The following is a 22,202-nucleotide window of genomic DNA, read 5'->3' as shown; positions in this document are numbered from 1 at the left end:
TTAGTTACTACCATCACAATGATAATTGCAGCTTTTTATTCGATTTTTATTCAATATTATTGGCCAGGCTACTTCTATGTTTATAGAATTATGAGCCCCATGGAGGAAACATAATATTAAGATCCCTGATCCTTTTGATCTAATTGGGAGTAATATGATATACACATAATTTCAATGCAAGGCAGAAAAGAATAAAATGCAAAATGGAAAGACCAATCTTCTTAAGTTGAATTAGCAGAACACTCTAATATTTTAATCCCGATTTTTAGTTCAACAAAATTTTGATCATGTTTAAGTGATAACAAATAAGTATGATACCTTTGAGATAAGAAAATAAAATGTCTCAACAGGGCATTTAAGCAAAACTCTATTTAAGACAAGGTAATGTGTTTTGGCCCAAGGCAGTGGGAAAGAAAATCCATTTAATTCTATAAAGGGTCAGAAGTTATACAAAAGAGGTGGAAAATGTGGAGAACAGATTTCTGTCAAACTAAGAGCTTGAAATGAATGCCATCAAAGTCTCAGTCATTTCAAAAGGCTATTCTCTGTATATGTTCTGATTATTAATTGCATTTATCTAAAGGATAAATGTTTATCTAAAGGATAAATGTTTAGTTATTAAGTATCTTTCTAGAGAAACACATAGGAAGAGACATTTTTACTGAAAACTTTTCATGTCACACTAGTTGATTTCATTATTTCATTACTGTAGCTGTGTACAAATAGCAATGTTTAATGTTTTCAATTTTCCCAATAAAATCAACATTTTGAAAAACATTTAGATCATAAAAATACAGGCAAATAAAATAGGAGCAGAGCTTAAACATTTTCCAGTAGGTCCAGAGACTAATAATACATTTTAATGACTCCATAATCTTCCATTATTTTAAAATGGAAACATTTTAAATATATCCCTCAGCATAAGTGAATATATAATAATTCTAAGATATGAAAATGGAAATTCTACAAAATGATCAAATAGAGATACTTAGAAAGGATTAAATGTGCATGATTCCATCAGAATCAACAAAGTTCCAATTAAGTACATATCTTCTTTCTTTTAAGTAAATCTTGCTCAGAGATAGAACTAATAAATTTCCCAAATGGTAGGCTTATTGAGTCAATAATCTATAGATTGTATCCTTATTTCTAGCAACTATTCAAGTTTTCCTTAATACTTAAGCTTTTTCCGAAAATCACAGAAATTCACTTAGCAGTATGTAATTTCATTTCTTCATAGTTCATATTTATTTGGAATTATTTTATGTAATAATCTATGCTTTGTTTTGTGAAAAAAACAGAATAGAGATATAAAAATACTGGCTAGTGTCTCTGCTAAAGGCCCTCTAAGGTGTAATGTCATCAATATAAGGGAAAGAAAGATAATTTTCAGTAAGGTAGAAAGTAATAGTTCATAAAGGGAAGTGGGCATTTGAGCTAAATCTTGAAGGTTGGCATGATTTCCACTGACAAAAGGAGGAGAAGGCATTCCCAAAACAGCTATTAAGGTAAGCATGCTTGTAGAGATAATTAATTGTTCAGAATTTTATTGGAAACTCACTTTGTATATGGCTTTTGAGTCCGATTTCCTTTTCTCTTATAATTTTAACTCTAACTAAAATCTAAAATACTAAATAGTTAAGCCTGGATCCTCCATCTGCCCTTAGGCTGATCTCACTCTCAGGTTCTTGCCTGAGTTTGATTTCTTCTTGCATAACAAGCTTGTTCCAGGTCTCACTTCCCTAGGGAGTGGCAAACCATGTTAGTCTGAGACCAAATTTTGTCAGTGGCCTTTTAGATACACCACCACCTACTTCCTTAATTTTCTTCTGTGTGCCCTGACATTTGCATATTCACTCTCCCCATGTTTAGGATGCTTATCACATCAGATTTTTCAAGGACATGTAATTGTGACCCAATATGGAAAAAGTTAAATAAATGGAATCATATAATAATATATTCTTTAGTTATAAACAACAGCCTTGTAAATAATGATATGTGTAACTACTAATGCAGGTTCTGATTTTCTTTTGCTATTTATTCAAGACTACTTACTTAAAATGAGGAAGGAGTTCTATGTTATCACAGAAAGCCAATGAGGCTAACTTTCCTACAGCCGCTGCTCATTAGAGGAACCAAAACTTCATTGCCCACCCAATGCCTGACTCCTCTTGTGTTAATACAATCCAGTTAACTCTTACACTTGTGTGCAGTCCCTCCCAACCACTTCCAAGTGCTGCCTTACATTATTAGCTTTCCCTCATTTCATTTACAATCAAAGTAAGATACAACCAAAACCAGAAATAGGGGGCTCAGTGCAAAATCAGACTACAAATAGGGTCATTGTTATCAACCTCTACAATGCTTGTAGACCAGCACTATCCCTTCACAATTCCCGATTCGTGTGTGTGTGTGTGTGTGTGTGTTGGTCATGGGGCTTGAACTTCAGGCATGAGCACTGTCCCTGAGGCTTTTTTCCCAAGGCAAGTAATCTACTACTTGGGCAATAACTCTACTTTTGGTGTGTATCTGTGCGTGTGTGTGTGTGTGTGTGTGTGTGTGTGTGTGTGTGTGTGTGTTTAACTGAAGATAAGAAACTTCACAGATTTTCCTGCCAGGGTTTGCTTCAAACAGTGATTCTCAGATCCCATGGGCTTGAGTAGCTAGTATTACAATCTCCATTTCCTTTTTTATTTGTTTTGCCAGTCCTGGGGCTTGAACTCAGGATCTGAGCATTGCCCTTGGGCTTTCTCAAGGCCAGAGCTCTACTACTTGAATCATAGAACCACTTCTGGATTTTTCAATGTGTGTGGTGCTGAGGAATCGAACCTGGGTCTTCATACATGCTAGGCAAGCACTCTACCACTAGACCAAACTCTCAGCCACTCCATTTACTTTTTAATCCTTCTGAAATCAAGGCTACGTTTGTTTTTTGGGTTTTTTTTTTTTTTGCTTGGTTGTGGGACTTGAACTCTGGGCCTGGGCCTTGTCCCTGTGCTCTTCAGCTCAAGGCTACTGTCCTACCCCTTGAGTCACAGCATCACTTCCGGTTTTCTGGTGGTTAATTGGAAATAAGAGTCTCATGGATTTTTTTACTGCCTGGGCTGAGTTTGAACGATGATCCTCAGATCTCAGCCTCTGAGAAGCTAATATTAGCCACCATGCCCAGCTAAGGCTACTTTTTAAATTGAAAGCACTTAAGATTTTTTAAAATTTATTTTAGTTGTGGTAGTCATATATTTTGATTGATTATAATACTCACATTTATACAGCTTAACATTTCATTTTAATTTTTGGGTTAACCAGGAAACTAAAGTAGGGAAAATTTTTGTGTTAAAAACATTACACTAAGCTGGGCATGGTGGCTCACACCTGTAATCCTAGCTACTCAGGGGGCTGAGATCTGAGGATCAAGGTTCAAAGTCAGCCTGGACACAAAAGGACCTGAGACTCTTATCTCCACTTAACCCCTAGAAAACGGGAAATGGGGCTTGGATCAAGGGTAGGGCAGTAACCTTGAGCTGAAGAGCTCAGGGACAATGCCCAGACCCAGAGGCAGACAATAGCCTTGACCTGAAGAGCTCAGGGACATCACCCAGGCCAAGTTCAAGCCCCACGACCCACAAAAAAAAAAAAATACACTAATTTATAGATCCTACTTGGAAATCTAGTTACCTATAAACAAATATTAGCCTCCAGAAAGTATGGAATATCTTTCTAAATACTAATCCAACCAAGAAGGTCATGACTTACAAGTTGTTTTGCAGTGGCAAGAGAACAGAGAGAGTATGTAACTAAAATGCATATCATATTGTAATAAATGCTGTAAAATATCCAAAATATTGTGGTAATAGCAATAAATTCAGCCTAGGAATATTAAAATATTTCACAAAGAAAATAATGTTTGGATGGTGCCGTACATGTGCTACAGACCAACAGTCTGCTGAGAATAACTGAAAAGTCGACTAGACTAAAATGAAAAACAGTCTGTTTGAAGGCATCAAAGAACTAACATAGAAAGGAAAGAATCACTGGTCTAGAACAGGGAAAAGGATGGCAATCCAGGGAAACGAGCGTTGGCCAGTTTCTGAGGAAGAATCAGAGTCTAAAGCCTACCAAGGTTGAGTGCCTTAGGAAGCCTAATTATGGAGAGGTAGAACTCTGAAGGATTTACAACCTGTAACACAGACATCAAATCCTCTCAGTCTATAAAGTTGATCCTAACCTGGTTATGGCCCTAAACAATAGCTCAACCAAATATAATCCATTAGAGAAAGATGATATCATCCTAGACATCAGACCTCTACAGAGTACTCTACAAATAACAATGTCTTGTACACAATTTAAGTGTTTTTTTAATATAGGTACATAAATAGATAAATAGGAATAAAATCAGAAATATAAAGTTATCATCAACTGAGGCCAATTGTTCAAACTATCAGATACAGACCTTAATTCAAGAAGATAAAAGAAAATCTTGGTAGAGAGTTAGCGACTATAAAAATGAGTAAAAAGAAATTGGAGATCTGAAGAATTCGGTTGAAAAAGTAAAGAAATGAGCACAACAGCAGATTGAACTTCACAGAGCAGAAGAGCAGTTAGAGAAAGTCAAAAAACACATCTGGATTGAATCAAGAAAGCAAGACAGACACTGAACAGAACTTAAGAGACGTATCAGATAAACAAAACTGAGAAACTCTGAGGTCAACTATTAAAAAGGGACTATTTAAATAAAATCAGAAATGACATTCATTGATGCCTCAAGAAATGAAAAGGAAATAGTAGAAAATACTATGAACAAGTATATGTCCAAAACTTGGAGGTCTTAGAAAAAATGGGGAAATTTTTTTTCTGATTTCTAACCACTGCCAAAATTAGTGTGGAGACTAAATCACTGATTTAAAAACTCTCAACAACAACAAAAATAAAAGGCCAAAAGTGGTACTGTGGCTCAAACAGTAGAGTGCCAGCCTTGAGATAACCTAAAAAATAGTACCCAGGCTCTGAGCTCAAGCCCCAGGACTGGAAATACTACTACTACTACTACTACTACTACTACTACTACTAATAATAATAATAATAATAATAATAATAATAGTAAGTTTAGAGCCCAGTCATACCTGTTGCACAACACTTACTGGCTGAAAACAATTATGCTATTATATTTGCAGATTTTCTAGGTTAGAAATTCAGGAAAGGCTCATTTAGACTAGAGTCTTTCACATGTTTGCACTGAGATAAGAGGGTGGTTATAATTATGCAACAGTTCAGATTAGGTGGAATGTCTGAGACATTAAATGCCTGAGAGTCAGGACCATCTACAGGAATGCTTACATTGTAGCCTTCCCAACCTCTTGGAATCTGACTCTTAGATACAGTAGATTTCTCCAGAGTGGGCACCCCTGATTTGGATGAGCAGTTCTGCTGCATTCTACTCACTGAAGTAGTCATCAGCTGCCTAGATGCAAGAATAAAGACATAAACCACATTTTATGTTTTAATAATTTTGCAGAAGTATTTGTAAAAACTCATTCATTTCGTACCTAAACCACTACTTTATTCTATCTTGTGTTTTTCTTTCTTCCAAACTTCAGAAGACTTTTTCTACTATTATACTAATTCTAATGGTCAAGGTGCAAAATTAATACCACAAATGGCTTTTGTTTCACATTCACTCACCAACAACCCGGTTCATTACGTTGAAGAGGATTTGAGGCTGCCCAAGCACAAAGGAAAAGAGCCCTGCAATTGATTAGAGATGTCTGCCATGGTCATTGAAAAGGGTACTTACAGCACCATGCTGTGTATTTGCTGAGCCTAATTGTAAAATATACAAGGTTTAAAACTCTTTTCAAAGAACTGTTGGATATCTGAAACAAAATATGGCTGTGATGCATCTATTTTTAACTGCACCATTAACAATATATCAGCTTTTGTTCCAACAGCAGTAGAAGTTATTGTAATAATATGCAAATGTTTCACATTCATAAAAATGTAGAAAAAATAAAACCATTTTGTGATTTTATCAGAGTGTAATATAGACCAATTCTGTCATGTTTGTACACAAGATTTCTGAGATTGATGTCTGCTCTTGAAAGAATACTAATAATATTTTGAATGCTATGAGCCTGTATCTTATCAGTTGAAAATGTCCCCATTATTAAGACATCTTTCAAAGATCCTAACTCTAAACTCTGAGGATGATTTTTGCACATTAACAATATTTTTCCATGATGTTTAGCTCCAAAATAGTGGCTCCAAACATATCAACAACAGAAATTGTATTTTAAGATTTGCATATTTATATTATTATTTCAGAAGAAAAAAATGGTGGTTGTTGTAGGCAAAAGAGAAAACACACGGGAAAATTTATGAATATGCTGTTGTCACAGGCGGAAGAAAAATTGCAGATGAACATTTCCAAAGTAGATGAGAAACAGTTAAATACCAAAAGCTAGCAGAGAAGGAAGCAAGCAGACCCCCTGTCACCAGAAGCACCAATGAGACCACGGGAGAACCGGCCACAGAGGGAAGTCCTAGAAGAATGAGCATCAGCCAGGCTCAGCCAGACGTGGAGAGTTTTTTCATGCCTCCCACATGAACAAACAAAGCCTAGCACATTGGGGAACTCAATATTTATGGAAGGCAGGCTAGAAAGGATGGAAGGTGAAGGGGAGAGAGGCAGAAGTTTACACCAAAAGCCCAGAGTTTTCTAAACCATTCCAACAAAGCTATGAGCCCTGTCTGGCCAGCAGATGGTGTTTGTACAGGACAGCTGGGGAAATTGACCAGTAGTAAAGCAGTGAAGGAGATTGGGGAATCTGTCTGCAGTTGCTAAGGGACTGACTTGCTAAGAACTGGGAGAACTCTGCAAAGGACACAGTGGCTCCCGATCCGCTGGAAGCATGTCTGTTTCTCCTAGACCCAGGTGCCCTGATGTTAAACATTATATACATAACTACAGATCCAGGAAGAGAAAAGAACCTTTGGGGGTTTTATCCTTGACATGCAAGGTTAAGTTTTATTATCTTATAGTTTTATTCATTTATAGTGTATTTATTTATTATAGTTTTATTTATTACATCCCTTCCCTGGTGACATTATATTAATAGCTAAAGAAATGGGGGAAGGGCATGATACCTGCTGTGCAGCTGATGATATTTGTCCAAGCATGCTGGGTGAAAAATAACAGCAAAGCAAATGTAATTCCAAGTTTTATCTAGTAGGGAAGTTTTTAGTCCATGTTTATACCTAAAAACTGTGTATCTTCTAAAAATGTATACCAAAATGTGTAGGTGTACATTTTTCTAAGATGATATTCCCAAAAGAGTTCAAAATACATACCCACTGCTCCAAGATATTAAAAATCACACTTCAGTGCTTTACAAACATTTATAGGTCATTTGTAAGAAATACATTTTTAAATTAAATAGAACAGAAAGTTTAAGAGTATAACATTGTTCATAAGGGTATTATTTTTTCAAAGTTGCTTCAGAGGGGTGTGTGTGTGTGTGTGTGTGTGTGTGTGTGTGTGTGTGTGTGTATCTGTGTATGTGAAGCAAGGTAAATTTGCTCATACTGAAATCTGACCAAAAATTATGAAGGTCGCTGCTCTAAGGCAAAACAAAACAAAAGAACAGGTTATATTTAGTGAGTTGTCAAGAATCCAACTTTGTAACATATTAAATCATCATCTACTGAAAACAATTAGATAATGTGTGGTTCCAGAGGGCATTATACTTCGAGTGGTGTATGATCTACCAAAATGAAATTGCTATTATTATAGAATTGCTACCTGTGATACTCAGAAATGAATCTCTGTAAGATCCTATCGATCTTAAGGAAACCAAAGACCTTGAAAAGGATGTCAATGGAAGGACCCTGTCTACCAGGCATCTCTAGAAAACTGTAAAATACTGAATCAAAAACTCAAGAATAAGAAGAATACAAATATTTCCCTAGGATGAGGCAGGAAGTCCTCTAAACAGCTTAGAAAGATGTTAGGGAGGAGAAAATATGGAAACTCATCCTTAAATCTGGTATTACAAGGAATTATAGAAATATGTAGCTCCTATGTACTTGCTTTACACAAAAAGAAAAAAGAAAGAAAGGGGTGGGGAAGAGAGAAGCATGAAGATTTTGTCAAAACTGCTTGAGTGCAGGAATGTCACTCAAGCCCCCAAACCAGTTTTTGGTATTGTCATACATTCTCTCTAAGCCTCAAAACAAGAAACATAAATGGGTCAGGCATTGAGTATTGGACTAGTGAGCAAAATACTCCACAAGCACTTTAAAGCTTTCAGTAGTCCCTGCCAAACAGATATGTTTTAAGTGTCACTAGGTTCTGCACAGCAAGAGCTCTAGACTGACATTCCTCACTCCTGTTTTCCTATTTGGCTCCCAAGACAAATTACAAGGAAAAGGATATGCACACCAATGCACCAAGATTCCTTCCTACAGCCCACAGGAAAAAAGCTTAGATCCTAATCGGACCACCTTTACTATTTGACACGGAGTTTCTAATTAAGTTTTAATTTGGCATGGAGATAGACACTTTGCCAAGAATCTGTGGGTCGAATCTGTAATCCTAGCTACTTGAAAGGTAGAGATCAAGAGATTGTAATTCAAGGTCATCCTTGGCCAAAAAAAGAAAACAAAATAGTTTTGTAATACTCCATCTCAACCAATGACTGGACAGCATGGGCAGTGCACATCTGCCATGTCCAGTGACACAAGGAAAACAAGCCGGAGGATCATAAACTCCAAGTCAGAAAGCAAGCAATACTAAAAAGGTCTGGCAGCATGGCTCAAATGGTAGAGTGCCTGCCTAGCAAGTATGAGACCCTGAGTTTAAGTCTTAGTGCCACCCAAACAAATAAAACAACCAAAAAGATATGTGAGCTGGACGTCAATGGCTCATGCCTGAAATCCTAACTATTCTAGAGGCTAAGATCTGAGGACTGCAGTTCAAAGCCAACTCTGTGCAAGAAAGCATGAGACTCTTATCTCGAAAAGAAAGAGTTGGAGCCCTGGCCTTGAGCAAAACAAAAACAAAAACAAAAACTCAGGGACAGTGCCCAGGCCCTGAGTTCAAGCCCCAGGATTCATTCACACACACACACACACACACACACACACACACACACACACACACATACGACTAAAAGACATGTGATTTACTTGGCATTTAACATGAATGTATATTTTTTTAAAAACTCAGAGTGTACAGTATGTGTTTAATATCTAATTCCTAACTACAGTAATATATAGTCTGATACAAATTTCAAGCTCCTATAAATTAATAAATATTTATCATCTTTTAGTTAGTTATAAGCTAAAGGAAAAAATCATTTGGTCAATCTGGGTTCTAAATATTTTACAATGGAAATGGATGAGGCAATTATCTGTCCCTAAAGAACTCAATTCAGTTATTATACCTTGAAGAGATGAATTGGATTAAATTATATCAATTACTTATGTATATTTTCAATGAACATATTATTTAAGAACTGACCTAATTTACTAGTGAAAGAAAAGGCTTTTATCTCTCCTTTTCCTCAGAGAGATTTAAAAAAAAAACAGTTCTTCATTTTTTGGATCTGAACTATAATACAGTTTTACATTTCCTGCTTTATCTGCTAAGGAAAGATAACTCAGTCGCTATTGTCTAAGTAGATTTTCATTTCACCAGATCATACATAGTTTTATACAAAGTAAATTTCCTTCCTTCAGAGAACTTAACAACTATCCCTAATCAGAAACTCTCTAGGCATTGTCAGGAAAAAAAATCAATGAGAGAATTATGTTCAAGTACAATATGAACAACCCCTACTAAACAGCTTTTCTCCCCAACTCTAGTGTGTTACACACATTCCATGCATATCTTTGCATCACCACATATTTTGAAATAAAATATAAAACTATGCACTCCTAAGTCAGGTGTTATTTTATTTTTCATTTGTTTCAAATGTATCACAACTGAAACTGTGATATTACAAGCCCCTCCAAAAGACTTAAGTAGTATTAAAATACTACTTTCAATTTAAAGGGCAAAATATCTGGAAAATTAAGGTCACAATGTTAGAGAGTCTAATGGAGTATGGATTTCTGCCCGAAGTACTTCAACCAGAAACCTCAGCAATCTTAAATCTGTCTTTCCTGGATATAATACGTTTTAAAGCTTTGAATGAATTTTCAGAGTATGTTTCACATCTCTCATAACTTCAGAAAAGGATGCAACAGAGAAGCAAAGAGAATAGTGTCTATAATAATGGAATTTGTATGCAGTACGAATAAGTTAGAGAACCGTTAAAACAAAAGATGAATAAGATCATTCTTAAGGGTGGAAAAATAACAAATGTTCAAAGCTTTCTTTGTAAGAATTTGTTCTTAGGTACAAAGTACTTTTCAAGAGATCAAGAAACAGTAGATTCTTTGATTCAAGAAGTTATAAATGTTACAGAATCATGATTAAATCAACTATTAATTTAAAATGTAAGTTTAGTTCAATGTCTATGGTAAGAATGGCCATTATCGTAAACCATTATGAAACCTAAGTCACTTTTCACATAAGGCTCTATCCAGGAAATATTGACAGGTGAAATTACATGAAATGTGTACAAATCTGAAACAGGGACATAACACAAAATACATTTCAATGTTTTTCTTTTTAAATGTTGCCATCTAAATCAGTGGTGTGAAGTTGTACTTCTCAGGAGACATCTGGCAATGTCTGGATACATTTTTAGTTGCTATAAAGGAGGAGTGCTGTGGGCATTGAGACGAAAGACATCAGGAATGCTGCTAAACATTTCTCATGCCCAGGACAGTCCCATAAGGCACAGTTATTGGCCCCAATTAGAGCCAATAACAAGGCTGAGAAAGCCTAGCCTACCAAGTCCACAACAGAGTATTCTTAAATAATAAACAAAATGTGCTGAATTAATTTTAATAAAGAGATAACATTTCTGCTTTTTACAGCATCTTATTACTTTCAATTTAATGCTGCTTAAAACAGACTCTTTCTGTTCTCAAGGTCTTTATATACTTATTCATCATATTACCTTAGGCTGATGAACAGTACCAGATGAAAAATTACATGTCCATTAACTGTGTCCCTGTATGACAGGATTCCAAGGAATCCTAGAGACAGATACTTTGTAAGTCATTTAGCTGTCATTGAAATTAGAAGGTAAAAATATTTCAAATTACTTCAGTATTTAAAAGATCAAAAATACATGTATGCACATGATAATTTTATAATGAGCGTGTGATCTAGTCAAAGAAAACAGTTTGATAATTTACATATGTTTATTAGTTCATGTAGAACCATGTGGTAGTCCAGGATTCAAATTTAATAATAAAGCTAGATGCCATGGCTTGGGTCTATAATCCCAGCTACTCAAGAGCTAGGGACCTGAAAGATTATAGTTCAAAGCCAGATTGGTTAAAAAAAATTCTTGAGATTCTATCTCCAACTAACCAGCAAAATGCTTGACTGAAGGCATGGCTCAAATGCTAGAACCTCAGTCATGAGCAAAAAAGCCAATTGAGAGAGGCTCTCAATTCAAGTTCCAGTTTTAGAACACATACACCCAAAATTAATCATAAAGATAAGGAAATCTAATTCTAAGAAAACTTTAAAAATTTTAGCCAAAATAATGTTAAATGAATTACAAACACTAAATAAATTATAAATTCTTAAATCTTACTTTGCTATTGTATTTTGTTCCAGTTAAACTTGGAGATAAATGCTGCTATAAGAGATATGTTATTGAACTTTGTATTTAAGTGTTACACTTAGATAATATTATTCCAATAAGGAAACACCCTAAGAATTTCATCAGCTACAGCCATGTCTTTTAAATTGGAGTCATCTGAAAGCCTTCCAAATGTTTATTCAGACAGAAGTGAAAGGCACAACTTCTCAAAGGGAAATGGTTTTTAATAAAAACTTATAAATAGGAAAAGCTGTCTACCAGAAGTATGAACCAATGAATAAAGAAATTCGACGTGGGATTATGCCAACCTCATCTGCCGCTACATGCACTTAGAAAACCCAAAACAATCAAAGTAAGTATATTACCTAGACGTGCTTTCACATTTACTTCTCCCCACTGGGAATCAACAACGAGAGAGGGTGCTGATGTGTTCTTTTCATTCTGTTTCTACAGCTAAATGAGCATGCGAACCTTCAAAAGAGAAGCAAAAATGGAAACGACAGCACTATTTATGAGCTAAAATCATCTCTATAAAAAGTGTCACTGAAATGGGCAAAAGGACATAAACATATCCTAAACAAGGAGTATCCCTTTTTAGAATATTAATATTAATTGGGGATCATTAACATTAGAAAGGATGTGTGTACATGATCAAACCCCTGGTACATTTGTTCAAAGACTGCCAACTTTTTAAGGACACTCTAGCCACTACAATTAGTTTGTAAATTCCCTCAAAAATTTTATTGACAGCTTGATACATGTGAGGGACTACGTATGGCACAGTGAGACAAGCAAAGGCTCATCCCTCAGAAGCACTGAACTTAAGAAGCTTACTAATCCAGTTAGAAAGATAAGACATGCTTGGAATAACTTCAGAACAAGAAGACAAAAACCGGGGCTGGGAGTTTGGCCTAGTGGTTAAAGTGCTTGCCTAGCATGCATGAAGACCCGGGTTCGATTCCTCGGTACCACATATAGAAAAAAGCCAGAAGTGGTGCTGAGGCTCAAGTGGTAGAGCTCTAGCCTTGAGAAAGTCCAAGGACAGTGCTCAGGCCATGAACTCAAGCCCAGGACTGGCAAAAAAAAAAAAAAAAAAAAAAAAAAAGACAAAAACCCAGACAATCTAGAGGAGTGAGGAGCTCAAGGCATTATTACATTTCTTATTTCAAAATCTGTTATAATAAAAAATAGTTCTGGAATTTAAAAAAAGAAGACAGTATATTTTTGTTCAGAAAAGAGGGCAGGAAAGCTACAAATGAAGTCATACTCTTGGTCAACTTTCTTTCCACAAAGCTGCTAGGCCCACTGTGGGGAAGAGCAGCCTTTTTAGTAAGTGGTTCTGGGAAAACTGGATATCCTCATGCAGAAGAAATGGGATGCTTATGCCACACTACACTAAACGCCAGCTAAAGACTGATTAAAGATTTAAATAGAAGACCTTTACTGTAAACCTACTAAAGGAAAATACCTCCAGGATACTGCTCTAGGCAATGTTTGCTAAATATAATCTCAAAAGCACAAGCAACAACAAATATGAACATCTAGGATTACATTAAACTAAAAGACTTTATAGTAAAAGAAATAAAGGGAGAAGAAGGGCTCAAGCAGTACAGCATTTGTCCAGCAAATGAAACCTTCATTTCAAGCCCTAGTACAATCAAAACTAGGTAGAAATTGGCCAGGAACACAGCCTAGTGGTAGAGTGCTCACCTAGCACACACGAAGCCCTGGGTTTGATTTCTTGATACCACTGGAAGTGGTGCTGAGGCTCAAGTGGTAGAGCTCTAGCCTTGAGAAAGCCCAAGAACAGTGCTCAGCCCCTGAGTTCAAGCCCCAGGAATGGCAAAAAAAAAAGTAGATATGGAACCAACCCTGATGCCCCTCAGTAGATGATTGGATCAAGAAGATGTGGTACTTATACATAATCTAATTTTATGCTACCATTAGAAAGAATGACATTATCCCATTCAGAAGGAAATGGAGACTTGGAAAAAAAAATCATATTAAGTGAAGTAAGCCTGACCAAAAGGAACATAGGCTCAATGGTTTCCCTTATTTGTAATAATAGGACTCTCCTAGCAGAGGATCACAATAGCTCACAAGCTATGCACAGGGGCCGGGAGTTTGGCCTAGTGGTAGAGTGCTTGCCTAGCATCACAAAGATCTGGGTTCAATTCCTTGTTACCACATACACAGAAAACAGCTGGAAGTGGGCCTGAGGCTCAAGTGGTAGAACAACACTATCCTTAAGAAAGCCAAGGACAGTGCTTAGGCCCTGAGTTCAAGCCCTACGACTGGAAAAAACAAACAAACAAAAAAAACCTATGCACATAAGGTCATATAGGATGAGACTAAATGAAATGAACTCTAGAAATAAAAGGTTTATCTTTGAGACTGTTTTTAATGTACTATGTTATTTCTTCTCTCTTTTTTCCCCCTTATGGTTAATCTTATGTGGTTAGTGTATCTGATTTTGTTTATTTGAAATAGGGAAGGGAAGGGGAAAACAAGATGATTGGGAGAGGGAGGGAAACAGGGGACAAAAACATGAGAAAGGGTATCAATGTGTGAGAAGTAATGCACCTACTACCTGACGAATGTAACTGTAACCCCTCTATACATTACCCCATAATAAGAAATTTTTTCATATATTTTTATTGTAATTAATAGAAGGGTTACATGATATTTGCCAGATAGATGGTGCATTAATTCCCATACATTGATACCCTTTCACATGTCTTGGAAGAAAATTTTTTTAAAGGTAAAAACAACCTCCGGAGTAGGACAAAGTATTTGCAGGCCATATATTTGATAAGTTAGTATCCAAAATATAAAAGTAATTCAACTCATTATCAAGAAAGCAACTCATTTTTAAAATATGCTAAGAACGTGAACATACAAATATTCAACAAGTTCATGAAAAAAAGTCATTATTAATAATAGTCAGAGAAATGCAAATGAAAACCTCATAGAAGTCAGGCACCTATAATCCTAGTTACTCAGGAAGCTGAGATCTGAGGATCACAGTTCAAAGCCAGACCAGGCAGGAAAGTCCATGAGACTCCTATCTCCAATTAACCACCAAAAAAAACTGGAAGTGGAGATGTGGCTCAAAGTGATAGAGCATTAGCCTTGAGCCCAAATCAGGGACGATGTCCAGGCCCTGAGTTTATGTCCCACAACAACAAAACTCAACCAGCTAAAATGATAAATGTTCATAAAACAAAAGGTAAGTGTTGTCAAAAATGTGAAAAAAAGAACTCTTCTTTACATTTGTTTAAATATAGATGAAGATACCAATCATGGAAAACAATATGGAGGTTCCTTAAAAATGTGAACATACATATATAGGTATGTTTGATCCAGCAATCCCATCCCTGAGTAGATCCAAAAGAACTGAAATAATTATGTTAAAGGGATATCTGACCTCACATGTTCACTGCAGCATTATTTATACTACACAACGAGTAGAAATAACATAAGTGCCCATCACTTAAGGAATGGACAAAAATGCAGTATGCAGAGAGCCCTCAAATCAGTACAGTTCATCTTACAAAGTTTTAACTTGATGATAAAAATGATATGCATTCAATAGAAATGATATTTTGAATTTTGAAATTGGATCAGGCTAATGACATGCTAGACAATATTCTCTCACACGGCTGAGCCACGGCAGTGTGCAGCAGCTCCAGTCGGCCATGCAATTATGAAGGTGAACAACAGATATTCCACTGTGCTCCTGGTTGGTTTGGAGACACACTTTATTACAAAGTAGGGTTTATGTTGGTAATTTGGGCTAATGTAGATAACCTGAGCATACAGGCTAAGCTGTGATGTTCTGTAGGTTAGGCAAATAAATATATTTTCCACCTTCAGCAGATTCAACTCCCAATCTAAGTTGAGGAGCATCTATAGACACAACCCAATATTATTCAAAGAAATTATGTGACTTACAATTTCTCTTCAATATAGTGCTGGAACCCTTAGCCAGAGCAATAAGGCAAGAGAAGGACATCAAAGAAATTCATATAGGGAAAGAAGAAATTAAACTATCCCTATTCGCAGATGATGTGATCCTCCACCTGAGTGACCCAATAAACTCCACTCCCAAACTCCTAGAATTAATAAACCACTTTAGCAAAGTGGCAGGATACAAAATTAACCTTCAGAAGTCAGTAGCCTTCTTGTACACCAACAATGTACAAACAGAAGGTGAAATCAAGAAAATGATCCCATTTGCAATAGCCCCCAAAAGAATAAAATATTTAGGAATTAACTTAACCAAAGATGTAAAGGAATTATTTAATGAAAATTATAAAAGTCTAATGAAAGAAATTAAAGAGGACACCAGGAAATGGAGACATATCCCATGCTCATGGGTAGGGAGAACCAATATAGTGAAAATGGCCATACTGCCAAAATTGATATACAAATTCAATGCAGTCCCCATCAAAATCCCAGACATTCTTTACTGAAATAGAAGATATAATCCAGAGGTTCATATGGAACAAGAAAAGACCTAGAATAGCCAAAACAATTCTAGGCAAAAAGAGCAATGCAATATGATGTAAAAATCAATGTTAATAAATTATTTAATAAAAAAAGAGCAATTCAGGTGGTATTACAATACCAGACTTCAAACTCTACTATAGAGCCATAATAACAAAAACAGAAAGGTATTGGCACAAAAATAGACCAGAAGATCAATGGAACAGAATAAAAGATCCAGAAATAGAACCACATACCTATAGTCAACTTGTATTTGACAAAGGAGCCAAAGATATACAGTCGAACAAATACAGTCTATTAATTATTGGTGCTGGCAAAACTGGCCAGCCACATGCAGAAAACTAAAAATTGACCCTAGCCTTTCGCCATGCACAAGCATTAACTCAAAATGGATCAAAGACCTCAGTGTCAGACTGGAAACCTTGAAACTGCTACATGATAAGAGTTGGAGAGTCACTGGAATTCATAGGCACAGGCAAGAAATTCCTGAACAGGATTCCAGGGTCACAACAGATTGGAGAGAGACTCGATAAATGGGACTACCTAAAAATAAAAAAGTTTCTGCACAGAGAAAAGCATAGCCACTAAAGTCAAGAGACAACCAACCAACTGGGAAAAGATATTTACCAATAATACATCAGACAAATGCTTAATACCCAGTATCTACAGTGAACTCAAGAAACTAATCCCCCGCCCCAACCCCAACAAACCAATCACTAAATGGGCAAGGGAACTAAAGAGAGACTTATCAAGAGGTTAAAATGGCAGAAAAGCATATGAGAAAATGCTCATCATCCATGGTCATAAAGGAAATGCAAGTAAAAACAACCCTAAGATACCACCTTATCTCAACAAGAATGGCCAAGATTTTGAAATCAGACAATGACAGAGGCTGGCGGGGTTGTGAAGAAAAAGGAACCCTACTACACTGCCGGTGGGAATGCAGACTAGTTCAGCCACTCTGGAAAGCAGTGTGGAGGTTTCTTAAAGAACTGAAAATTGACCTTCCCTACAATCCCGCCAGACCACTCCTGGGCATCTATCTCCTGAACATCATAACCCAAGATATGATAAGGACACCTGCTCAGCTATGTTCATCTCTGCACTATTCACAATAGCCAGGCAATGGAAACAATCCAGATGCCCTACTGCAGATGAATAGATATAGAAAATGTGATATATATATATATATACACAATGGAATTCTACATAGCCAACAGACAAGATAAAATGGCATTTGCAGGGAAGTGGATGAATCTAGAGCGAATCATGTTGAGTGAGACAAGTCAAGACCAAAGGAACAAAAAGTGCGTGGTATCCTTAATATGTGGCTATTAGATCCAGACAGTACAAGAGCAAGGACTCAATATTTGCATATCCAATGCTATGGACATGGTATTGGAAATATTAACACAACTACATAGACATAAAAATCTATGACTCTAATTTTAATTATGTTCTAAAACCTAAGTGCCAGTGATTGTTATTTAGAGATTCCCTTCTTGAATACTTGTTTGTTAAATACGTCATTTGAAAAATGATGTAAAAAATCAATGTTAATAAATTATTTAATTAAAAACAAGAAATTATGTGACTCACAATGCTATACATATGCCAGGAGAATAATATGCTATGTGTAATAAACAAGACAGAGGAAAAACTGATCTCATTTATGAAATTTGAAAAAAGGCGAAATCATATAAATCACAAGTAAAACTATGGTTTCCAAAGCCTGGGATAAAGGTGGGTGGGAAAGCTCAAGGAGTTAGTTGTTGGTCCAAGTGTGCAATTTCAACTGGACAACAGAAATGTAGATATCTACTGTGGAGTACAGAATATTCAATAACAAGGTATATTTCAACATAACTAAATTTCAAATTTCACCACAAAAGTGATAAATAAGTTGATAGTTATTTTAATTACCTATATTTAATCACTTCACATTGTATGGAGTGTCAAAACATTTTATTATACCCCATAAATGTACAGTGAAGATTTTTTAATTAAAAATGGACAATTATTTTAAAAGAAGGGTAAAATGCCAGGTGTAGTGGCTCATGCATGCAATCCTAGCTACTCAGGAGGCTGAGATCTGAGGATTGTGGTTCAAAGCTAGCCAGGCACTAAAGACCCTGAGACTCATCTCCAATTACCTACTAGACAACTGGCGCTGTGGTTCAAGGACTAGGGCAGTAACCTTGAGCTGAAGAGTTCAGAGACAGCGCCCAGGCCCAGAGTTCAAGCCTCAAGACTGACCCCCAAAAAAGAAATTCCTAAAAAACAGTAAAAAGGGGCCGGGAGTTTGGCCTAGTGGTTAAAGTGCTTGCCTAGCATGCACGAAGGCCCGGATTCGATTCCTTGGTACCACATACATAGAAAAAAGCCAGAAGTGGTGCTGAGGCACAAGTGGTAGAGCTCTAGCCTTGAGAAAGTCCAAGGACAGTGCTCAGGCCCTGAGCTCAAGCCCAGGACTGGCAAAAAAAAAAAAAAACAGTAAAAATAGGCAAGCATTTGTGGTTCATGTCTGTAATCCTAGCTACTCAGGATGCAGAGATCTGAGGATCCCAGTTCAAAGTTGGCCAGAGCAAGAAGTTCAATGAGCCTCTTATCTCCAGTTAACCACCAGAAAACTAGAAGTGGAACTATGGCTCAAAGTGGTAGAGCAAAAGAGCTCAGGAACAGTGCACAGCCCTGAGTTCAAGACCCAGGACCAAAAACAAAAGCAAAAGCAAAAAACAGTAAAAATAGCATGCCCTAAGAGGTCAGGGGGGAAATGGCTTTCAGCTAGCATGCATAGGAGAAGATACTGAGACCAAATGACAACCTCTGAGATAAACCTAGATATACATAGGGATTTGGACATTTTTACATGGAGCTACAGAGAAGAGAAAGAATGGGAAAAGGTGGACACATGAAAAGGCACAAAGGCTCCACGGTTCTGTTGGGTAGCAGTGAGCACCGCACAGAGAGGAATCATCAAATCTGAAGTAGGATCCTGAGAGAAGAGCCAATTTAAGAAGGCTTGACATTAGGCTGAAAAGCCAGCGTTTTATTGCATAATTGGGGACCCAGTAAAGATTTTCTAGTAGGAAAAGGCATCATCAGAGTTGTGATTTAAAAAGATCAATCTAGCAGTAATTGAAGAAACTGAACATCAATCAAATACAGATGATATAGCACAGTGAATATAATGTAAGCCTGCAGGAATTCAGGAATTCATTTATAAAAATGTAATTTATATGCATCTTTTCAGTAACACAGCTCTATAAACTGTCTTACTCATAGACTAGTACCTAATTATATAAGCATCTAAAAAGGTCATAAGTACTATAAAATGATATCACAAAACCTCTTGTCTCTGCCTGGAAATCCTTCCACCCCCTTTCCCTTCCGGTAAACTCCTTATCCTATAGGTCTCAGTTTAAATGTCACTTCCTCACAAAGGCCTTCTTTTAATCACTTATCCAAATTGAGTCCTCTGTTTCTTTCTTTCAAAGGAACTTATACAGTTTCTTCATTGCACTTATCAGAACTTATAATTAAATATTCTGGTCACTAATTAATTAAAATCTATCTCTCCCAGCAAACCATAACAGGAAAGAATATATTTTTGCTCAATGATGTATTTTCTAGAGCCTAAAATAATATAACACATAGTAAGCCTTTAACAAATAATTGTTATTTTAAGAAAATCCATGAAGGAAGTGAGACTCTGTCTCAAAAATAATCAGCACAAGCTGGGCACTGATGGCTCATGCCTGTAATCCTAGCTACCCAGGAGGCTGAGATCTGAGTATTGCTGGTCAAGCCAGCCCAGGCACAAAAGACCATGAGACTCCTATCTCCTATTGCTTAAGTGGTAGCGTGCTAACCTTGAGCAGAAGAGCTCAGGGACAGCACCCAGGCCCAGAGTTAAAGCCCCATGACTAACAACAACAACAACAACAACAAATAATAATAATAATAATAATAATAATAATAATCAGCCCAAAAGGAGATGGAGATGTGGTTCTGTGGTAGAACACCTGCTCAGCAAGTACAAGACTCTTTGAACATACAACTTTCACACAGCTTCCAATATACTTTAAATAATCTCTAGGCTATTTGTAATATATAATTTAATGAAAATGAAATATGAATGGTTATTATGCTATCTTGTTTAGAGAACAGGAAAAAGGAAAACAGTCTATACATATCCAAAACACATGAAATTTTGGACTTGTTATTATTTTAATTAGCATATTGGTAGCTAAGTAGTAGCATTGCTATAACAAAAAATTGTGAGCATTCTCAATTTTGGTAAATTCCAAATTAACTTCAAGAAAGGAAATACTAGAAGGAACAGGTGACATTGTCCAAAATGAAATGTGTTCATGGCCTGACTTAAGAAACTGTAACCCCCTTGTATATCACCTGTATAATAACAAGTCCAAAAGAAGTGTCAAAAAATGATAGGTTCCTATTTTACCACATCCTTTCCATCATTAGATATTTTCAAGCTTGTTCATCTTTTTAAATTTGAAAAATGAAAAATAACTTTTCTTAAATTTTACCCTCCTTTAATTTCTGCCTCTTTCATCATGTGACTAAATATTTTTTTCACATTTCCAGGGCTTTAATTTTTCCATAAAATACCTGCTCATATTTTTTGCTAATCTTTTTCTTGTTGACTTATCAATAACTGCTAAATATTGGTGATATCAATCCTGCTGTCAGAAGTGTTACAACTATTCTTTCAGTCATTGATTCTTATCATGGTAATTCTGCCTTGTAAGAGCTTCTAGCTTTTATAAAGTCAAATTTTATTAATCTTTTCCCTTATGGCCACTGAGCTCCAATTCATTCTTAGAAATGACTTTTCTGTCCCCAGAGTATAAAACTGTCTACTCATGTTTTCTTCCTAAAATAATAATCCTAAGTAATAAGTAATGTTTACTGAATGGTTACTCTGAGCTGGGCACTGTTCTAAGCATGTCACATACATTGCATTTAATCTGTACAACCCCAGTGGCAGTAGCATCTCCATGATACAGATAAAGAATCTATAACTACATATGAGTTTTCAATTTCTGTCACTTTGCACAGCATGGCAGTGCCAAGATTTCCATCCAGACCAGCAAATTGAATTTCAACCTCAGGCTACATCTACTGACACTCACTCTACTAAAATAACTACGAGTTCACACACACAACATCTCTACCTGTTCTCCTTTCTCCCACTTCATATTCTGTTGCATAAATCATTTACTCACTATTAATTTTAGGGCCTTTACATTCACTTCTGTTCCCATCATATGCACAGTTATTTTACACTTGACTTGGTCCATATTTAAATAAGATCCAGATCCCTACCAATCCTTTCATACCTCTGCTTCTCCATTCCCAAGTTCCTTTTCTTTATCACTTAGGTGATTCATTTTATTCATGAGGCAATTTTTCAGGGAGTAGGTTCTTAAATTCAGCTTCAGAATATTGTCTGATACCTTTATGCATAAACAACAGCTTGACTAGATATCAAATCTGTGGGTCATACTATTCCCTTACCCCAACCCACAAAAACTCTAGAAACACTGCTGTTCTGCCCCCTGGCTTTGGAAATGACCATGATAGTGAAGTCAACCTGATTTCTTCCTTCAGGTGACTTGCTTTTTCTGCCTAGATACCTATAGAATTGTTGTTTTAATCTTTAAGTAAAACTAACTCTAATATAATATGTTTATTTGGTAAACATCCTATAACAGTTTTTAATCTAGAAATTATAAATTTCTTTAATCTCTGAAGCTCTTTTTATCCATCATATATCAACTTTTGCCCATTTATTCTGATCTCTTTATCAGACATACCCATAGTACTTCTGTGGATTCTTCTCTGCCTTCTTAGTTACCCGTCCAATAGTTAGCCCTGAGCCATTTCCTTGTTTCATAGCTTTTCTTTCTTTTTCTATATTAAATATAAACGTTAGCTATAAGTTTC

The 22,202-nt window shown here is 36.2% G+C and overlaps 1 protein-coding gene across 30 annotated transcripts in view; it reads right to left on the bottom strand.

Moving 5' to 3' along the window:
• The window catches only part of Stk33 (serine/threonine kinase 33), a 144,506-nt gene that overhangs the window by 95,470 nt on the left and 26,834 nt on the right, over positions 1 to 22,202 (bottom strand). The window contains exon 1 of one of the 30 annotated variants that reach the window (XM_090348216.1): positions 5,335 to 5,350. The exons of 28 other annotated variants lie outside the window; for them this stretch is intronic. The gene's annotated coding sequence lies outside the window, so the exon portion shown is untranslated. Of the gene's footprint in view, positions 1 to 5,334; positions 5,351 to 22,202 lie in introns of those variants that run through there. One more of the 30 variants, XM_090348207.1, reaches the window with a different exon arrangement.

The sequence above is a fragment of the Megascapheus bottae genome, chromosome 16 (assembly GCF_031878675.1).
Source record: "Megascapheus bottae isolate mThoBot1 chromosome 16, mThoBot2.hap1, whole genome shotgun sequence".
Classification (NCBI taxonomy): Eukaryota; Metazoa; Chordata; class Mammalia; order Rodentia; family Geomyidae; genus Megascapheus; species Megascapheus bottae.
This window is presented reverse-complemented; position numbering and strand designations above follow the sequence as displayed.